The 18,029-nt window shown below is 42.5% G+C and overlaps 1 protein-coding gene across 23 annotated transcripts in view; it reads left to right on the forward strand.

Annotated features, from left to right (window-relative positions):
- Positions 1–18,029, forward strand: part of PITPNM2 (phosphatidylinositol transfer protein membrane associated 2) — a 214,146-nt gene that overhangs the window by 13,606 nt on the left and 182,511 nt on the right. For all 23 annotated transcript variants that reach the window (XM_037878643.2, XM_037878649.2, XM_043529182.1 and 20 more), the window contains exon 2: positions 8,769–8,868. The gene's annotated coding sequence lies outside the window, so the exon portion shown is untranslated. The remainder of the gene's footprint in view (positions 1–8,768; positions 8,869–18,029) is intronic.

The raw sequence follows: 18,029 nt of genomic DNA on the forward strand, positions 1-18,029 counted from the left end.
CTGTTGAGGAGTTCTTTGCTTTAAACATACCCAGCTAGAGAGAGTGATCAGAAAGTAGTTAAAAATCAGCAGATTAAAATAAATTTTAAAAGTAAAAAAGCCTTCCTAAAAGGAAGCTGCATGTACCAGCCAGAGCAAATCTTTTAGAAATGTGTGCTAAGGGCAGTAACATTTTCATATATAAAACATGAGGTTCCCTCAGTGAGAACAAATGCGGAGCCCTCATCTAGCAGAAAGCAGCTTCTTCAATTGCTTGGCCCTTCAGAATCTCAGTGTCTGTGACCCCCATTGAGGATGCTTCCACTTGGGAGGATTTTTTCCACCCTTTTGTGGTAACTGTCTGTCTAATGTTAATTTAGGAGCTATGGCAGATCCTCCCCAGAGTCTGAGACTGTAACTGGCTGCCTCACTAGGCCTGTGTGGAGCAGTTACTATTGTTCTAGTAGGGGCATGGCAACAGAGGGGCCCAAAGGCCATCGTCCATTTTGGAAGGTGGGGTTCTGAACAGACTGGCTGCAGCTTACAGCAGGCTCTCATAATATTAAATACAAGTTCTCCCTGCTGTAATGAGAACACAAGGACCAGGGGAGTTAAGTCAGGATGTATGTGGGGCCTCCTCCTTTGAGGTGCTGAGTATTGCTGAAGTCAATGGGATATAGATATGGCATCTTTAGTCTGTCTCCGTGCAGCCTAGCACAAGTTTGGCTCTCTGCCATTAATTTTATGACAGGCCTGGAACAGTGCTTTGAGTACAGGGCCGGAAGACAGGAACTGCTGGGTTCTGATCCTTGCTCTGATGCAGACTCCATCACTGACCTTGGGCCCATCGCTAACCTTTTGGCCTCCATTTTCCCATAAGTAAAATGGGATAACCATTTGCCTACCTTGCTAGGGTACTGGGCTGGTTACTGTTTGCAAGGAGCTTTGAGAATGAAAATGCCATGTGAATGCTGAATGTCATTGTAGGCACTGCACAGTCCAAAGAGCTGTTCCTGGATGACATCTCTGCCTTGGTGCTCAGCCAAGGAGAGAGCTCTCCTCACCCTCACACAGCTGCTTGCTTTCCCAAACAAAGTGATGGGGAAACTCCCTGTGAGGATGGTAGGCTGAGGATCCCTGCCTGGGTGGGAGTGGGGTGAGTCTGAATAATCTTACTCCACCAAGGAGAGAGAGCGCTTCATCCTCCTAATTGTGTAAACAAATTTACCACATGAGCCTTGGGGGGCCCACTTGTATTCCCTCTCTGAGGGCCACATACAGGGTGTTACTCCATCCCCAGGTGTGGAGTAACTCTCTTGGTCTCCATAGCTGTAGTTGGGTGCAGAGGTCCAGCATATGGGGTTGCTTTGCAGTGAAGTGAGGTGTGCGGCTCAGTGAACTCCTCTTCCCTTCCCCGAGCTGCTTTGTCATTCTCCACCCCATCCCCCTTTCCCTTTATGCCTTGTGCAGCATCACATCCTTTCCATTGGATGGATCAGCCTGCAGCCCAACCAGTACCTTCAGCCTCTCAGACCTAGCATTTTCCTGAAGCCTGTGTATATTTTCTCTTGACTCAGGCCCTTTTTGGGTGAAACCAGAAGCATCTCTCTGTTACTTAAAGTGTGTAACTGCAGCAGCACAGTAAAGGATCCAGATGCAAGTGAGGGGAGGGAAGAGCTGGGAACATCCCTTTCTGTGCACCTTCTATTATTTCTGCATTTATTGCAAGATTTAGCTTTCTTGTTATTAACTGCACATGTTCCCCGGCGTGTTCTGCTGTCTCTTTTATCTGAATACAAGGTGCTTTTTGGTTTTGGATTTATTTATTCCTTTTTTAAACAAAAAGCCAAAGTGCTGGCAGCAGCTTAACTAGTTATAGCCAGATATGGCCTGTTAAGACCGATTAAAGGTCTGATAAGACAGGGAAAAACCCTTTCATTTCAGGGTAGGCAACTACTGTGAATGCCCAGCCAGAGAATGTTGCTTGCAAATTGTGCATGTACAGTATTGGGCAGCAGCTGACCTCTATGAGGATGTAACATATTATTATAGATTGTACAAAATCATTAGACTGGGCTATAACAACTGCGCTGTTTGGAACTATTTCATTTACCCTTGGAAAATTGCACTGTGCCCACTCTTATGGGGATGCAGAAACGGAACAAGGATCTTTTTTCCTCTCTTCCCCACTCCTTTCTCGGTAGCAGTGTTCTTCTGTTGACCCTCCCTGTTATCACATGCTAGAGTCCTGCATAAAGCTACTGACTGATTGTGGCAGGTGTGGTTTGTTAACTCTGGTTAAAAGAAGGTGAAAGTACCCTTCTAGGCACAGGGAACTAGGGCACAGAGGCTTCTGCAGGGAAACCGTAGGAATGGCCAAGCATAGGGACAAGGCTGAGGCTTATGGTGTATTGTTATATTTGTTTAAACTAATGATAAAGCCAAATGTCAGGTGGGGACCAAACTTGGTATGCAGTGTTGTGTTGTACATAGGGCACTAGAATGGAAATTGGGAGTCTTTGGTTATGTTCCAAGCTCTGCCAGTCATCTGTTGCCTGACCATGGTGAGTCACTTCCCCTCTTTGTGCTTCTGTTTCCCCTCCCACCCTTTGTCTTCTCTATTTAAATTGTAAGCTCCTTGGGGCAGGGACTGTGTCTCTTGTTGTATGTCTGTACTACATTTGGCCCTGATTTTGGCTTGGGACTGTAGGCGCTACCATAATCCAAATAAATATTTCGTCCATGGTATACCCCAGTGGCTGTCAACCAGGGGTATGTAGAGGTCTTCCGGAGGTACATCAGCTCATCTAGATATTTGCCTAGTTTTTCAACAGGCTACATAAAATGCACTAGTAAAGTCAGTACAAATTAAAATTTCATACAGACTGACTTGTTTATACTGCTCTATATACTATACACTGAAATTAAGTGCAATATTTATATTCCAATCGATTTATTGTATAATTATATGGTAAAAATGAGAAAGTCAGCAATTTTCCAGTAGCAGTGTGCTGTGACGCTTTTTTGTATTTTTATGTCTGATTTTGTAAGGAAGGAGTATTAAAGTGAGGTGAAACTTGGGGGTACGCAAGACAAATCAGGCTCCTGAAAGGGGTACAGTAGTCTGGAAAGGTTCAGAGCCACTGGTATACCCTGTTGTATTTGTTCTGTTCACGGTGGGAACTCCACCCATTCCCCAATAAAAAGGTACTTGTGTGTGACACTTACGATATCTCTTAGGGGGAACAACTGAGAACTGCAGCACAACACATCAGTTAAGTAGACAGGCCTTCAGAAGCCAGCCAAAAGAATGTTATAATTAGTTTCTTTCCATGGAAAGATAAATGCCAGTTCTATTAGTGTAGTGCAGCGTTTTCAACATTTGTGCTAAAAATGAGCAACTCACCACCTGCTGGGTGGCACCTCATCCTAACTGCAAAATGTATTTACATCTGAATCTATCTACTAATAGCTACAGCTGCTTTGATCATCTTCTGCATGGTATCATGATGCTTTTGAACCTAATTGTGTGTGTGTGTGTGTGTGTGTGCGCGAGAGAGAGAGAGAGAATCTTAAGAGGTGCTGAGCAATCCCAACTCCCATGGAAGTCTGAGAGAGTTGGGATTGCTCAGTACCTCTCTGGATCAGACTCCTAATTGGTGGTCAGTAAATATGCTATCATGTATTAGCATTTCTGTGTTTTTTCTGGTGTGAGCTACCTTGACCCAAATGTCTCCCTGGTGCAACTCCACTAAAGCCTTCATGGTTGCAGCAAGAATGAATTTAGATCCATGTGTTTAAGAAGACACTATCATGGTATGTCTTTATAATGAAGATGCAGTGGATAAAAGTTGATGCTTTTTTTTTTCATTTAAAATAACAGTCATTTTCTTATTGAACTTGGGTTTTTTAAATTAAATACATTTATCTTTTAAAAAATAAACATGTTTAAAATTAAATTTGAAATTATCACAAGCTATGTAAAGGCCTAAACTTAATATAATCTACTAATTGTTTAAATTTTTCAAAAAATTGCAGCACCCTTCTGCAAATTGTAATGAATTAAAGGGTGCTCCTTTTTTAAATTATATATAGATTAAAGAGGTGTGGGGATCTTTAACTTTTGAGGACAATTCAAACTATGTCACAATGTCCTGTACTGTATTAAGTAAAAAGAAAAGGAGTACTTGTGGCACTTTAGAGACTAACCAATTTATTTGAGCATAAGCTTTCATGAGCTACAGCTCACTTCATCGGATTCATTCATGAAAAGCTTACGAAAGTTTATGCTCAAATAAATTTGTTAGTCTCTAAGGTGCCACAAGTACTCCTTTTCTTTTTGCGAATACAGACTAACACGGCTGCTACTCTGAAACCTGTATGAAGTAAGTATCTCTGTTATTTTCAGTCTTTACAATGGAGGGAATGCTGGTATTTAAATTTTTCCAATGTAAGTACTTTGTTTCTTTTGTGCAGAAAAGCTTTTGCCTTAATTTCTTTTGGTTTAATTTTAGTTAGCAGGTGCAGAGAGAATATTTTCTTTATGTAGACTAGTTAATTCAAACTTGAGAAGCTGATAGGGAGTTGAAAAAGCAGGAATGCTCATTTTCCTCATCCAATCTATGAATAAAAAAACAGGTGGGAGAGAATGAGGTCTACTAATTCTAAAAATGTGAAGGACATGGCAACAGGTTTTCAATGGTATTTAGGCAGAGAGGCACCTAATAGGATTTTCAAAAAGTGATTCCCATGGGAGTTAGGCACCTTATCTGTTTAGACACTTTTTGAAAATTCCACTAGGAGCACCTAGTGCACCTTCAGGCACTTAAACACTTTTGAAAATCTGGCTCATGGTGACCAGAAACAAGTTAGTCAATTCACTAACTGCAGATGATATTTCCTTTATTTAATAAATCGGTTAGTTTAAAATGCAAGGCATAATTTGATAAAAGTTTTTTATGTAACTAGCACATTTAAGGTAGTTTTAGTTAACTCATAAAAACTAGTTTAAAATGCTGCTTTTGTGCATTTTTAATTGAATTCAAATTTTCATCCTAATGCAAGTGAGAAAGAAATCATGAGTAAAAAAAGTTACCATCTAGTCATGTAAATAGAAAATGGTGAATGACACATTTTTTAACAAAAAGAAAAGGAGTACTTGTGGCACCTTAGAGACTAACCAATTTATTTGAGCATAAGCTTTCGTGAGCTACAGCTCATTTCATCGGATGCATACTGTGGAAAGTGTAGAAGATCTTATTATATACACACAAAGCATGAAAAAATACCTCCTCCCACCCCACTCTCCTGCTGGTAATAGCTTATCTAAAGTGATCACTCTCTTTACAATGTGTATGATAATCAAGTTGGGCCATTTCCAGCACAAATCCAGGTTTTCTCACCCCCCCCCCCCCCACAAACTCACTCTCCTGCTGGTAATAGCTTATCCAAAGTGACCACTCTCCTTACATTGTGTATGATAATCAAGTTGGGCCATTTCCAGCACAAATCCAGGTTTTCTCAGGTAGCCTATTTCCCCTTGTTTTTTCCTACCCCCCCCCCCCCCGATGTTCTTGTTAAACCCTGGATTTGTGCTGGAAATGGCCCACCTTGATTATCATACACAATGTAAGGAGAGTGGTCACTTTGGATAAGCTATTACCAGCAGGAGAGTGAGTTTGTGTGTGGGGGGGGGGGGGGCGCGGGGTGAGAAAACCTGGATTTGTGCTGGAAATGGCCCAACTTGATTATCATACACATTGTAAAGAGAGTGATCACTTTAGATAAGCTATTACCAGCAGGAGAGTGGGGTGGGAGGAGGTATTTTTTCATGCTTTGTGTGTATATAATAAGATCTTCTACACTTTCCACAGTATGCATCCGATGAAGTGAGCTGTAGCTCACGAAAGCTTATGCTCAAATAAATTGGTTAATCTCTAAGGTGCCACAAGTACTCCTTTTCTTTTTGCGAATACAGACTAATACGGCTGTTACTCTGAAACCTGACATTTTTTAACATGATAAAAAATGTAAAAATTAAGAATCTGAACAAATGTATGTTAAGCTACATAATTCCTTAAATAAAATGTGTGTAGATACAGTGTAAACTTGATTAGCAAAAAGAAGTACCAACATTTAGTGTAAAGGCTATATTTGCATTGCAAATCAACATATTTGAATGGTCATGATAGCCTAGCAGGACAAACTTTTCTTTTGGACCATATACAAACGCAAAACAAAATTAAAATGATTTAAATCAAGGTTTCCTGCTTGCTTATTTAAATCACTTTAATTTAAATCAAGCCTCCTGAATGAGGGTAGGAGGTAATTCCTGTCGACTTTTGTCTGGTATCAGATTCTTGCAGGCCTGAAGCTGAAATCTATCAATAGATGTTTCTTTGTTGGCACCAGGGTTAGCATTTGGGACTGCCTGACTGTTGTTCCTGTTGTCTGATCACTATGCCATGTCGCCAGAGTTGCAGCTCAATTTCTAAGTCAAATTGCATCCATTAATAATAATCACAATACCAAAGGTTTGTATATAGGTTAAATAACTTTCTGTCGAACTGTTGTAGCGTTTTTATCTGTGCTGGGAAAGCAGAAGTGGTGTTTGGGCTCCATGTGATTGGCTGAGCTGTGAATCGGCAGATGAAGTTAATAAGCATTTGAGGACTAAATATATTTTAAGCTGTGTGGCTGTTTGCTGTCTGTGACGACTCTGAGACTAATGGACCTGAAACATTGCTCATGCTTGCTCTTTCTCCAGCGTGACTGTGACCCGCGCAAGCACGTTAAATAGCTTTGTATGAAGGTACAAGAGTAAACTGCAATTAAAATCTATTTTGGTAAGGTATAAATCAATCCTATTAACCATGGCAGGGTCAGCTAAATAGTGCACAGTGTAGTGATTCCACGCCTGGCTCGGTATGTCCTGCCTTCTGGCTCATAATCCATGTTCCAGTCCCAGAGTTGCCGTGCATGTGTGTAGTCTGTTCTGGTAGGCGTGTGTTCCAAGGTAGCACCTGCCAGGATAGGTTGTACTTTATGTTTGATCTACAGGAGGTTTTTTTGGGGGGGTGTGTGTGTGTGTGTGTGGGGGGGGGGGGTTGAGGGCACCCATGTATCTCTGCTGTGAGTGTGTGTGTTGGGGAAACGCTTGTGCTGCCATGAAGTGTTTTTCTCCTGCTATGTAACGCAGGGGCGTAGAGTCCAGGATAGGGGCCAGGATCACCTGCGCTGGCACAAGTTACAGCTCCCAGTGTCAGAAAGGGCAGTTGGACACCTCCCAAGCTCAAAGGGATGATGTTTCCACTGCCCCCTGGAGGTTCTGCTGAGGTAAGGCAGCTTTAACAGGAGGCCAGTTAATGGGGGCTGCCGTGTGGATGCATTGAATTGGTGCATCACCACTCCCTGGGCATGCCTGGCTATGCCACCTCACTGCCACACCCACCTCTGAGATGGTGTTGGCTGGCTGTTGGCCTTGTGGCAAAGGCAGATGCATGCAGGTGGCAAAGGCAGATGCATGCAGGTGGCAAAGGCAGATGCATGCAGATGCCTGGTGTCATTGCTGTCTTCCCTCCCCTCTCTGGACTGCCCACTGCTGGGAGCCTTTGTCAGGGTCTGTGCTGGCTGCCTCTGGGAGAAAGGGATTAAGGAAGGAGTCAGGAGCAGAGGTGTGGATGAGGCCAAAGTTTTGTAGGGCTTTGAAGAGACATAGAGGAGCTTTACTCTAATGTGGGAAAGGGGCAAGAGGCAAGTGGAGTGAGGATTGGCGGGACTGGGGAGGGTTGTGTGTGTGTGTGTGACCTGATGTACTGATCAGGCACTTTAAAAGAATGCATTAAAAATGATCTACAGTAGTTAAAAGCAATGCTGAGAGTCCACCCAAAGGAATCTCTTTAAAAAGGTAATAGGCCACTTGCCATTATTAAACTCCATGAGCTACTTAGGATATAATTGTTCTTTTACGTTCCTAGTAGATCTCTCTCAGCTCTCCTGGCAAAGGCAGCCTGCGGGGCCAGGATACCAGTAACCACAGGCTGGCGCAGGGAGGTGGAAGGGGTGGTCTCTCAGATATAAATTCCCCATCTCTGCCCCAGTACAGGAGGGGAGCCGACATCTACCTGACTTGAGGCACTGAAAACTCTCACTTCCCCTGGTAGCTCAGCCCTCTCCCCTTTCACTGTGCTGCTCCTCTTGCAATACTAGGGGGAAAGAACCATCTCTCTGTAGTAGTACTGGGAGGTGCTATTTTTCCTTACTCCTCCCCTGCCTGTGGAAGCGAATAGCTTCTATAAAGACAATTCCAGCTCTCTTCCCACTCCTAAAGCAACGGGTCCTGCCTCATCTCAGGGGAGCTGTTTAGTAGACTGCTGCTATATGAATTTTTTCTTCAGCAACATCCACGCTATATATCTTACATCATTCAGCACCCTGCGTGAAGTAGTAACCTTGCATGGGGGATTATGATTATCTTATGCAAAGAGAGCACATGGTAGTGGTCAGTGCAATAATTTTTTTTTCTTATTTTAAATTTCCATGAGTTAGAGATTACGATGACTCATGGCTTCGAATGAGCTGAAATCCCTAAGGTGCTTGTTACCGCCTACTATCATGTATTGAATTTCTAACATACTGGAGGGATGTCTGCAGAGAACTATGATGTACAATTATAAAAGGTTATAGCTTCATGTTGTTAGTACAGGAGCTATTAGCATGGCATAACTTCACTCTTGCTGTTAATTTCCCAGCGGCATGGTCGTTAAGTACATGTTTTTTATTTTCTCTAGGATGTTGACATATGTGGACCAACAGTGACATCCTACGTCAGCAATGCTGCGTTAACTCCCTGCTGCATTCAGAAGTATCCAGAGAGATTTCATACGTAAGGTATGTTCTGACAGTTCCATTGAATTTCAGTTCTCTTTCTATTAAAAAAAAAATTATTCATACACTACTGTGGGGAATAGCAACCATCTCTGGGGAACAAGTGGTTAGCCTCAGCTCAGGTTCCTCAGCGGAAGGGCTATGCAATGGAATTTCAAAGAGTGGCTGCTTGGGTAGCCTTTGGGAAGGTCAGACTCCGTGCTTAGCGTCACAGGAGTAGGTTGTCCTGTGCTGAGTTAACTTGTGTGTATTTTCTGGTTATAATTGTTCTCCTTTTGAAGAAAACTTTTGCTGAGTGTACCTGTGCTTTTGTTTCTGTTCAGTCAACACCCAGAGCTCTCTTAGGTTTGTAAAGTGGGTTCACTAAAGGGATGCTACCAAATAGGTTTCAGAGTAACAGCCGTGTTAGTCTGTATTCACAAAAAGAAAAGGAGTACTTGTGGCACCTTAGGGACTACCAAATAGGTTACTCCCCAAATTTAGACCTAATATATTTAAAAAACAAACAAACAAAAAAAACCCCAAAACCCCTCATACAAATATATTCATTTTTCTTCTTCTTTTAAAAAATCAGTGAATATAAGTATTTTGTTTTTAATTTAAACCAGGCAGTGTTTGGAACCTGAATACTGTAATATTGTGTTAGTGCAAGTAATCCAGAAAGCAAGTAGAAATTGACAAGCTTATGTTCATTTTCCAAGCAGACAGAAATTGCAATTCCCCCCCACCCCCACCCCAAAACAAACAGCACAAATGTGAGAAGTTGGAATTCTTTTTCTGTTAGGATAATTAAAGGTATCAAGCGATGTTTTTTTTCTTTTGTAATGACATAGTACTTTGCAATTACATTGTGATTTAACCTTGTGGTGTGTTCCTTTAATGTTTGTTTCAAATATTTGGTGATTTTCATTAAATGTCCTTCATGTTAGTTTTACTGTCCTGACTCATATTTCTAAAACTGCCTATGGAACTAGCAAATGTACAGGCGTTCTGCAGCTAATTTACTTGAAAGTAGGTGTGGCCTCAGCATACCCTTTTGACTATTCATGACTGTTCTGCTTGAATCTGTTGTATTTTCCCACTTCCCTTACCGCATTCCCCCAATCCCCATTAAAATTTGTACCAACAATGGTTTAACCTTTATCTCTAGTCAAATGTTTCCCTTTGGAATGATGTCTAGGGTGCTGCAATCTTGCATTCTGCTGTTGTATACTAAAATTCGGGGCTGCTGACCTTCAATTCAAGAGCAACTGGAAGCAGGCACAGGGTGGACAAGTATAGTTGTGAGAGCACCAAGTTGCTTTCAGTGATTCTGGATTCACACCCTCAAGGCATTGTAGTTATTCTGAATGTTCACAGTTGTGAGTGAAAGCATAATCTGGCCTTGAACTAGCACTTGGGTGCCTCAAGCAGAAGTCACTGAAGACAAAGGGCCACATGGTACCCTTAGTATTCTACTGGCATAAAACCCATGGGAGAGGGACAGAGAGCCCAGGAATATGAGCAGCATTCACCTTGGAGCATCTCCTCCTGATACTCCCCAGAAAGTCTGTGGGGCCCAGATACTGGTATGGTAACTGTTCCTAACCTTGCAGAAGGCTTGAGCCTCTTTGGGACCCAGCTTCTCTCCTGGGGGAGCCATGCTGCCATTGGAGTATCCCTCCCTACTGCAGCCGTGCAGTAGGAACCATGGATGGGTCTCTCTGGGAGTAAATACTACGGTTAGCAGCTTAACAGCAGGGTTAATGCTCTTAGCAGCACAAATTTTCACTCCTATCCACAGGGCCCTGGGAAGAGCCTCCTCTGAGCCTCCTCTGTGTGGTGGAGGCATTGAAGGGCTTCCACTTGCTTGGAGGAAGGGCAGGAACAGGCTCTGCTCTCACTTCCCATGGGTTTAAGGGGCTTTATGTCCTAGTTCTTGCTCCTTTGCTCACCTCTGAGCTGTGTAATGGAGGAGAATGTGGCTCTGTAAACTAGTGACAAGCAAAGGAAGGCAAATGCAGTGTCATCCCATTTTCAGGGTTAGCTTTGCCCTGTGGGCTTAGCCCCATGCCTTTCACTCACCTGAAGAGATTAATGTATCAAGAGGCCTGAGTGTTTCTCTGTAAAACAGACACAAAATTGGTCATCAGTTACTTAGAGAGCAAGGAAATGCTACCTTTACACGCAGCAAAATGAAGCTGCACAGTGCGGGTCGCTAGGAAGCTGCAAGGAGTGAGGAATATCTATGGCTCGGCAGGGTAAGTACGTAAGGGAATAAAATTGGCTTTAAAATGATGGTGAATGCGGCACTCATGAAAACAAAGGTCTAAATGGCATTGGCCAGAAGTAGGAGCAGTTGGATGCAGGCGCTGGGTAATTTTCCTACTGTGCTCTACCACTGTCCCTGTGCCAGATTCTGTTGTTCAGTCCCTGAGGGACTTGTGACCAGACTGCCAAACAGAGCAAATAATGTGAGGGGGTGGGGGGAAGAGGGAGCTCCCTTAAGGCTGCTCCTCTGAGGTGCTGAGGATCTTCCATCCCCCACTGCCCTCAGCACCTTACAGGGTCAGCACCTGAGAGAAACCATATCCCATATCCATGGGGGCATTATAATTAAAATACAAGAACTGGGCTTGATTCACAAGAACAGAGCTGGCCCTGTGGGTGTGCAGGCTGAGTGTCCATGTGTGGTGCCTCCACCCTATGGGTGTGCAGGCTGGGAGGCAGCACCCGTGCTAGGGGACAGAGGTTGCTGGTACGGAGTGCCTGCTGCACTAGCAGCCTAACCGGTCCCCCTGCTCCCTTGCTCCTACCTGTTCTGAGGGACAGAATTTCCTCATTGCCCTTCCACCCTTCCCTGAGCCTCAGAGGGGAGGAAACGAGAATGTTCCCCTCCCTCATACTCATGTCGGTTAGTCTCTGCCTATACCTCTGTTGGGCGGGAGGGCAGCTGGGAGCTGGTGTACAGGAAGGGAGTGTGGAGGGGTGACAGACCAGGAGTCGGGGGTTATGTGGGGAGGGGCAGCAGGAGTGAGGTATGAGGGAGGGCAGGAACGGCTAATTGGAGGCAGGGCTCTCGTACTCTGGGGAAGCTGTGACCCCTCTGGGCAATTCACATGTCTTAAAACAACAATGCATAGAACCACCCTGGAAAGGGAAGTATAAATTACACCTGAATTGGCTCTTCCCCATATATCCTGGTTGTGCCCCCTTTTCCAGCCTGCACCACCACTTCTTTGGGCTGCACTGTTGCCCTAAGCCCCCAGTAAGGCAGGTGGGCACAGCTGAGTTGGGTTGCCTGAACCAACCCTGCAGCAAGCTTTCCCCTGTAGAGCCTTGGGCCTCTATGTGGGAGTAAACCAGGGCTGAATCTAACCCTTGGCATATGCTGTACTAAGCAAGAGTCTTACAGTTATGTGGTCTGAGGAAAGTGGTCTGAGCATCACCCATAGCGTGAGATGTAGGCCGCTTTAGAAGATGACTCTAAAGGCAGATGAATGGATCAATACAACACAATCTGTTTTTATGTAGAATCTTTGATATGAAGTATCGCAAGCCATTTTACGAGGAGACTTAGATCAAGGTGATAAACTTCAGAGACCTGGGTGACAGCCACTCTCCAAAAGACAGAGAACTGGACTCTGTGTGGAGATGCAGCTGAGCAAGATAGGAGAGAACTGCAATTTTAAAAGCGTTTAAGGTGGTGCGTGTTAGCACAGCAGCTGTTGAGTTACAGTGACTGGAGAGGAGAAAGGAGTCAGTAATAGGAGAGACATGAGTGTGGATAACTTGTGGTAAGGGAAGTGGATTATGAGCAAATTGAATTGGGTATGGTATTAGTTCTCAGCAGAGGTGAGCAATCGGGTACAGGGTGCCTCTCTTTTAAAGACTATGACTTCAGCCTGCACTGATGTTTTTAAATCTCTAGTGGAAATAAGAGTGTGTTTAACTTTTTCCCCCCTTCTCATTGTCGCAGTAAAAGCACTAGGCGTGATGAGCTGTTTGGACACCCAGTGTAACGGGGAGGAAAGAGCTGACGACACTGGTGTGGTTCTAACCGCAACATCAACTGACAGTAGTTTCCTGTTACTGGTGTAACTCCCTATAGATGTGAACTTTCTTCATCTGTGTGCTTGTCTCTCTCTCATTTGTTAATTTTTGGCTAAGGTTCTGTTAATTTTGTTTAGGGATGGTTGTATTTTTCATTTTTTAAATTTTTTTTATTTTATTTTATTTTATTTTTTTGCACCTTTGTCATACTTGTGTTTGGAGGGTGAGGTAATTATAGAACTCATTACTATCAAACATTTAAGAACATGAAAACAGACATCTGCACCTCTCTTTTACAGATAACAATAACAAAGCCAACAAACAACCCCTCCCAAAAAGCATGCCAGGCCCCAGTTTTGCAATCAGATCTGCACATACAAAGCCCTACTAGTTTCAGTGGGACTCAGTGGTCATAAAGATATACCTGTGGGGATCTGATTACAGGATTGGGGCCTCTGATTTCACCCTTTCCACAGATTCATTTCATCCCCTCCTTAATGTGTAAAATATCGCAGTTGCAAAAACTAGAGCATGCTCTCTTCTGCCATTCCCATTCCAGCTGGAAAACTTGGCCAGATCCTTCCCTTGTGGTTTGTGATATTGTAAATAAAGGCTTGGGGAGGTCGCACGTTTTCCAGCTACAGTTATTTTGATTCCAAGGCTGCGGGGCGGAAATTAAATTGAACTGTTCTGGGTTGTTGTGGGAAAAGTATAATTATTATGGGAAAACAATGGAAAAAAGACCGTCCCAAATAAGACCATTCCTTTCTGACCAGAGCTTCGTCTAGGGACATGAGGCCAGAAATATTCTAAGGTAGGCACCTTAAGAAAAGTGACCTGATTTTCCAAAGGTTATGAACATGTGCAGCTCCTGCTGACCTCACTGGCATTTATGGATGCTTCTGAAAAGTAAGCTATTTATCCTTGAGAGCATAAGGACATAATTCTGCAAATATTTGTGTATGTGAGTAACTCTAACCATGCCCATAGTGGCACTAACACATGAGTAAATTTACTCAAAAGCATTAATGTGTGTCAGTCAGACCTTTGAATATGGAGTTTTGGAAAATTTTGGTTATAGGTCTTATCAGGTATGACACATCCTGTGGTCCATTTAGTCCAGTACCCTGCTTTAGGTAGTGAGCAATATCTAATGCTGAGGGGATTAGGGTAGAGGGTGCAGGGGGAATGCATTATATAAGAGCTGTACGATTTTGTGTTTTGAAAACTTGTGCTGGTTTTTATTAGTAGATATAAGCTCTCTTGTGCTGAGCCATGATTTATTTGTTTTTGTTATCGAAGTAAATGCCTGTTTCATCTATCTGCCTGTTTTTTGTCTTCCCCTTCTGTGTCGGTGTTTGAAACTTTCTGGTAATAAGTATTCACAGGAGAATATTGTTGGTCTTTAAACTACTATTTCATGTTGTTAGTTTAGATATTTATATTTAATCCTGTTAGGATTTACTAAGAGACAAGGGATCACAACAAGGCTATTGGGGCTTTATTACTGGCTGATATGCTGTGTGATGTTAATGTTGGCTACAGCACTGCAAGTTTCTCTGTGTTGGTCCCAGGGATATGGAAGAGGCAAGGTAGGTCAGGTAATATCTTTTATGGGACCAGCTTCTGGTGGTAGAAGGTACACGCTTTTGAGCTACACCGAGCTCTTCTTTTCTACCAGCAGAAGTTGATCCCATAAAAGATATTACTTCACTTACCTCATCTCTTTAGAGTAACTAACAATTACTAGCAATTTCGTGTCACTGTTTGTTGTTATTGTTGCTTTTATTAGATATTTACCAGGAAAAGGTCTTTAAATAAAACTGCAAAGATTTTTCTTGGTGCTTTTCTCTATCAAAACAGGATATAAAGTGTGAATGCCATTTGTCACTTGAATCTTGCATTGTAGCTCAGTGCTAGAGAAGTCAAATTTGACATAAAATTTATATAGCTCTAAAAGTGCAGCAGGAAATAGATTTGGTGAAAATACATTCTACATATAGATGTTAATTTTGTGTCTGGAGGACAGGTTTTAGATACTTACTTACTTACTTAACCTGATTTTGTTCTTAGTGGGCACATAATTCATGGACATAAAAATAATGGCCCAGTTTTATCCCTGCTGTAACTCCATTGACGTCACTAAAGTTACAGCAGGGATGATTTGGCCCAGTTTCTTTAAAAGTAAGACCTGATGAGCAAACCCTTAAGGAAAAGACCTATAGAGAATGATTTCCCTGGGACAGGATAAAAGGGATCTAATTTTCTATTAAATTCTATAGGACCAGTTTTGGTTCCATACCTATGAAATTAGATAGGACCCTTTCATAAGGGAAGGGTGTAACATGCACTTGCAGTCTGGAGGTGTCACAAGTGACACCAGGGAAAGGTTAATCAGTTCAGAGCATATCCACTTTAAAGGGACAAATTTAGAACTAGTCATGTACATGGAAGTCAACTGGGTTGTATCCCCTACAACAGGTTTACATTTTGCATGTTGAAAGACCCAGTAGAGCAATTTACTCTGTTATCCCTCTTTCTTAAGAAACAACATTCTGAGACATGTAATCTTGAACCAGGTTTTAGAGAAGAGACTGTGTCTATTATTGAGATGCCAAGTTTTCCTTTTCCCTACTGCCTTTTAGAACTGTTGTGGCTGAAGTATACCAGGTTAGAAACCAAAGACACAATAGCTGCCCTGTTTCCAGAATTTTGTCCTGCTGTGGAAATGAGAAGGCATAGGTAATACTGAAGGCAAAAAACAATACTGACCACTACAGAAATGTAAATAACAGTTGTCTTAAATCTCCCCGTCTCCCCAACCAAAAATAAAAACCCAGCAAAACAACCTCATGTATTTGCAGGCTTAGCATAAATTGAAAACTGGGACAAGTACTATGGACATTTAAGAGTTGCTGGTCATTAGCGTCTCCCAGCTCCTTTTGAGGGAGTTGTAGGTAACCAGCACTTCTGAAAATTGTGCCACTAATTCATAAAGTGATTATTTTGGTTCAGAGCCTATTGGCAATATTTAGGAGAAGAAATCTTTAGAAAAAGTGAGGCCTGTCGTAACTGATTAAATTTCAGAGTACGGGTTCAATTCGGCTCTTGAAATGCTGATTTTTGTTGTATAGGGTAGCTGTGCAATTGGGAACTCATTAAGCTATGGGTTCTTGGCACTTTAGATGGCAACAGCTATATCTGGTCAAGATCTAGTTAGCAACTTCTTTTTTTTTTAAAGCGTTCTTGACCTCTTGCACTACACCAGATTATTCATTTCAAGGTGAGTACTCCTGGACATACAAGTAATTCTCCATGATGAAGAAAATGGTTTTCACATTTTTGGTGAAATAATTCTCCGAGCATGCAAAGCAACTGGATTGCAAAAGAAATACCTTGCTGATTTAGGGGCCAGTGTTTCCTTCTGTGTATGTGAGTGCATGCACTGTAAGGGAATTCAAGCGGGCAGGCTTTTCAGCATTTTGCTAGAGCACTACAGAAAGTGCCATTGACTAGTATAAAGAGTGAAAAAACTGCCAGAAGCTGGAACTGGATGACAAGGGATGCATCTAGCACTGGCCATTGTTGGAAGAGAGGATATACACGGCTAAATGGACCACTGTTCTGACCCAGTATGGCTGTTCTAATGTTCTTATGGTCTGTTTTCTCTCCTCACCCCACTTTAATTTTCATACTTATTTTGTTAGCTTCCTTAACTCCAGATGGAAAATGTGTACTCCTTTATGGTGGGAGGGAGCTCTTAGTGGGGATGATAGGTTCTAGAACCTAATCTTGAGTGTTTCTACTGTTCTAATCTCTTCTCCTGTGCATGGGCTCATTTTCTCCAGTGGGACCAAGGATAGACAAGGCATTTAGTTTGCAGACTTTTTTCATATCCATTTTGTATATGAAAATACCACCCCTTTTTTCTAGCTTGAGGAAGGGTGGGGGGTTGGGACTCCATCTGGTACAGCAAAGAGTTGACCCCCTCCTTTTCTAGCCCCTTATACCTCCTATAAGGGGGGGACGATGGGGTTCCAGCAACCAGATGGCTGGGGCCAGGCTGGGGTTTTGTGGAAATCATTAGGGGAAGGGAGATGACCTGTACTGTACAATTTGTTGCTAGGTACTCCCAGATATGTCAAGAGAATAAAGTTGCGGCAAGTCATTGCCTCCTGTCATTGCCACATCCATTGCCTCCTGTCTTTCTCCTGGGGTGGCTGGATAATGTTATATGGCATTGAATTAGACAAAGGGCAAAATTTTCAAAAGTGTCTTACGAGCCTTGAGTCACTTTTGAAAAATTTGCCCTTGCCTATTTCCAAAAAAAGAGGATGCTTAAAGTACCCATAAATTCTTTAGCTGTAGCATTCACTGTGATGGTGTTTGCAATGAATTTATAGGACTTGTGGACAGAGAGCCCCCGATGTAACACTTTTGACCACAGAGAAGTTAAAACAGATCTGAATTTTGCTCAGTAGGTTTGTCACATCATGTCCATGTGAAATGGTGCATTAATTAAAATCATAGCAGATTCAAACGTAGATAAACTAAGAGTTATAAGCATTGGATTACTGCTGAAGAAAATAGAATGGCACTGGTAGAATGCGGCTCTGATACATTTATTGAAACATTAATAAGCCTTTGGGTGGGTTTTTTTGGTTTAAAAATAGTGGCCAAAGTACTGTCCTTCAACGGATACCTGCCCTCTCTCAGAATATTCCCAACCCCAAGCATTGAAAAATCATGAGTCTGGCCCCAAAAGATGATGAGAATTTTAAAAAGAGTAAATTATTTTTTTATTTGCCTTTTTGCTATATGAGTTTTAGGTATCTCATTTTTTTTTCAAGGTTTTCTCAGCAACCATGAGGACAAGAAACAACATTTTAACATGAAAGCTGAGATGGTTGTGCAGTGTAATAACATGATTCCAGGAGCTAAGCCTCTTAAGAAAAATGCCAGATGTTACAAGACTTGTGATAAAATTGTGAGAGTTGCCAACAGAGTTCAAGCATTGATTGTAAGATCTCTCTCTCAGCCCTTTAACGACTTTTTGCCCTGAGATCTTCCCTCAGATGTATTTTCAACCACTTCCCCTTTACTCATGGCTGTTTCCCCCCACCTGTGGAGGC

This window comes from Chelonia mydas, chromosome 15 (genome assembly GCF_015237465.2).
Source record: "Chelonia mydas isolate rCheMyd1 chromosome 15, rCheMyd1.pri.v2, whole genome shotgun sequence".
NCBI lineage: Eukaryota > Metazoa > Chordata > Testudines > Cheloniidae > Chelonia > Chelonia mydas.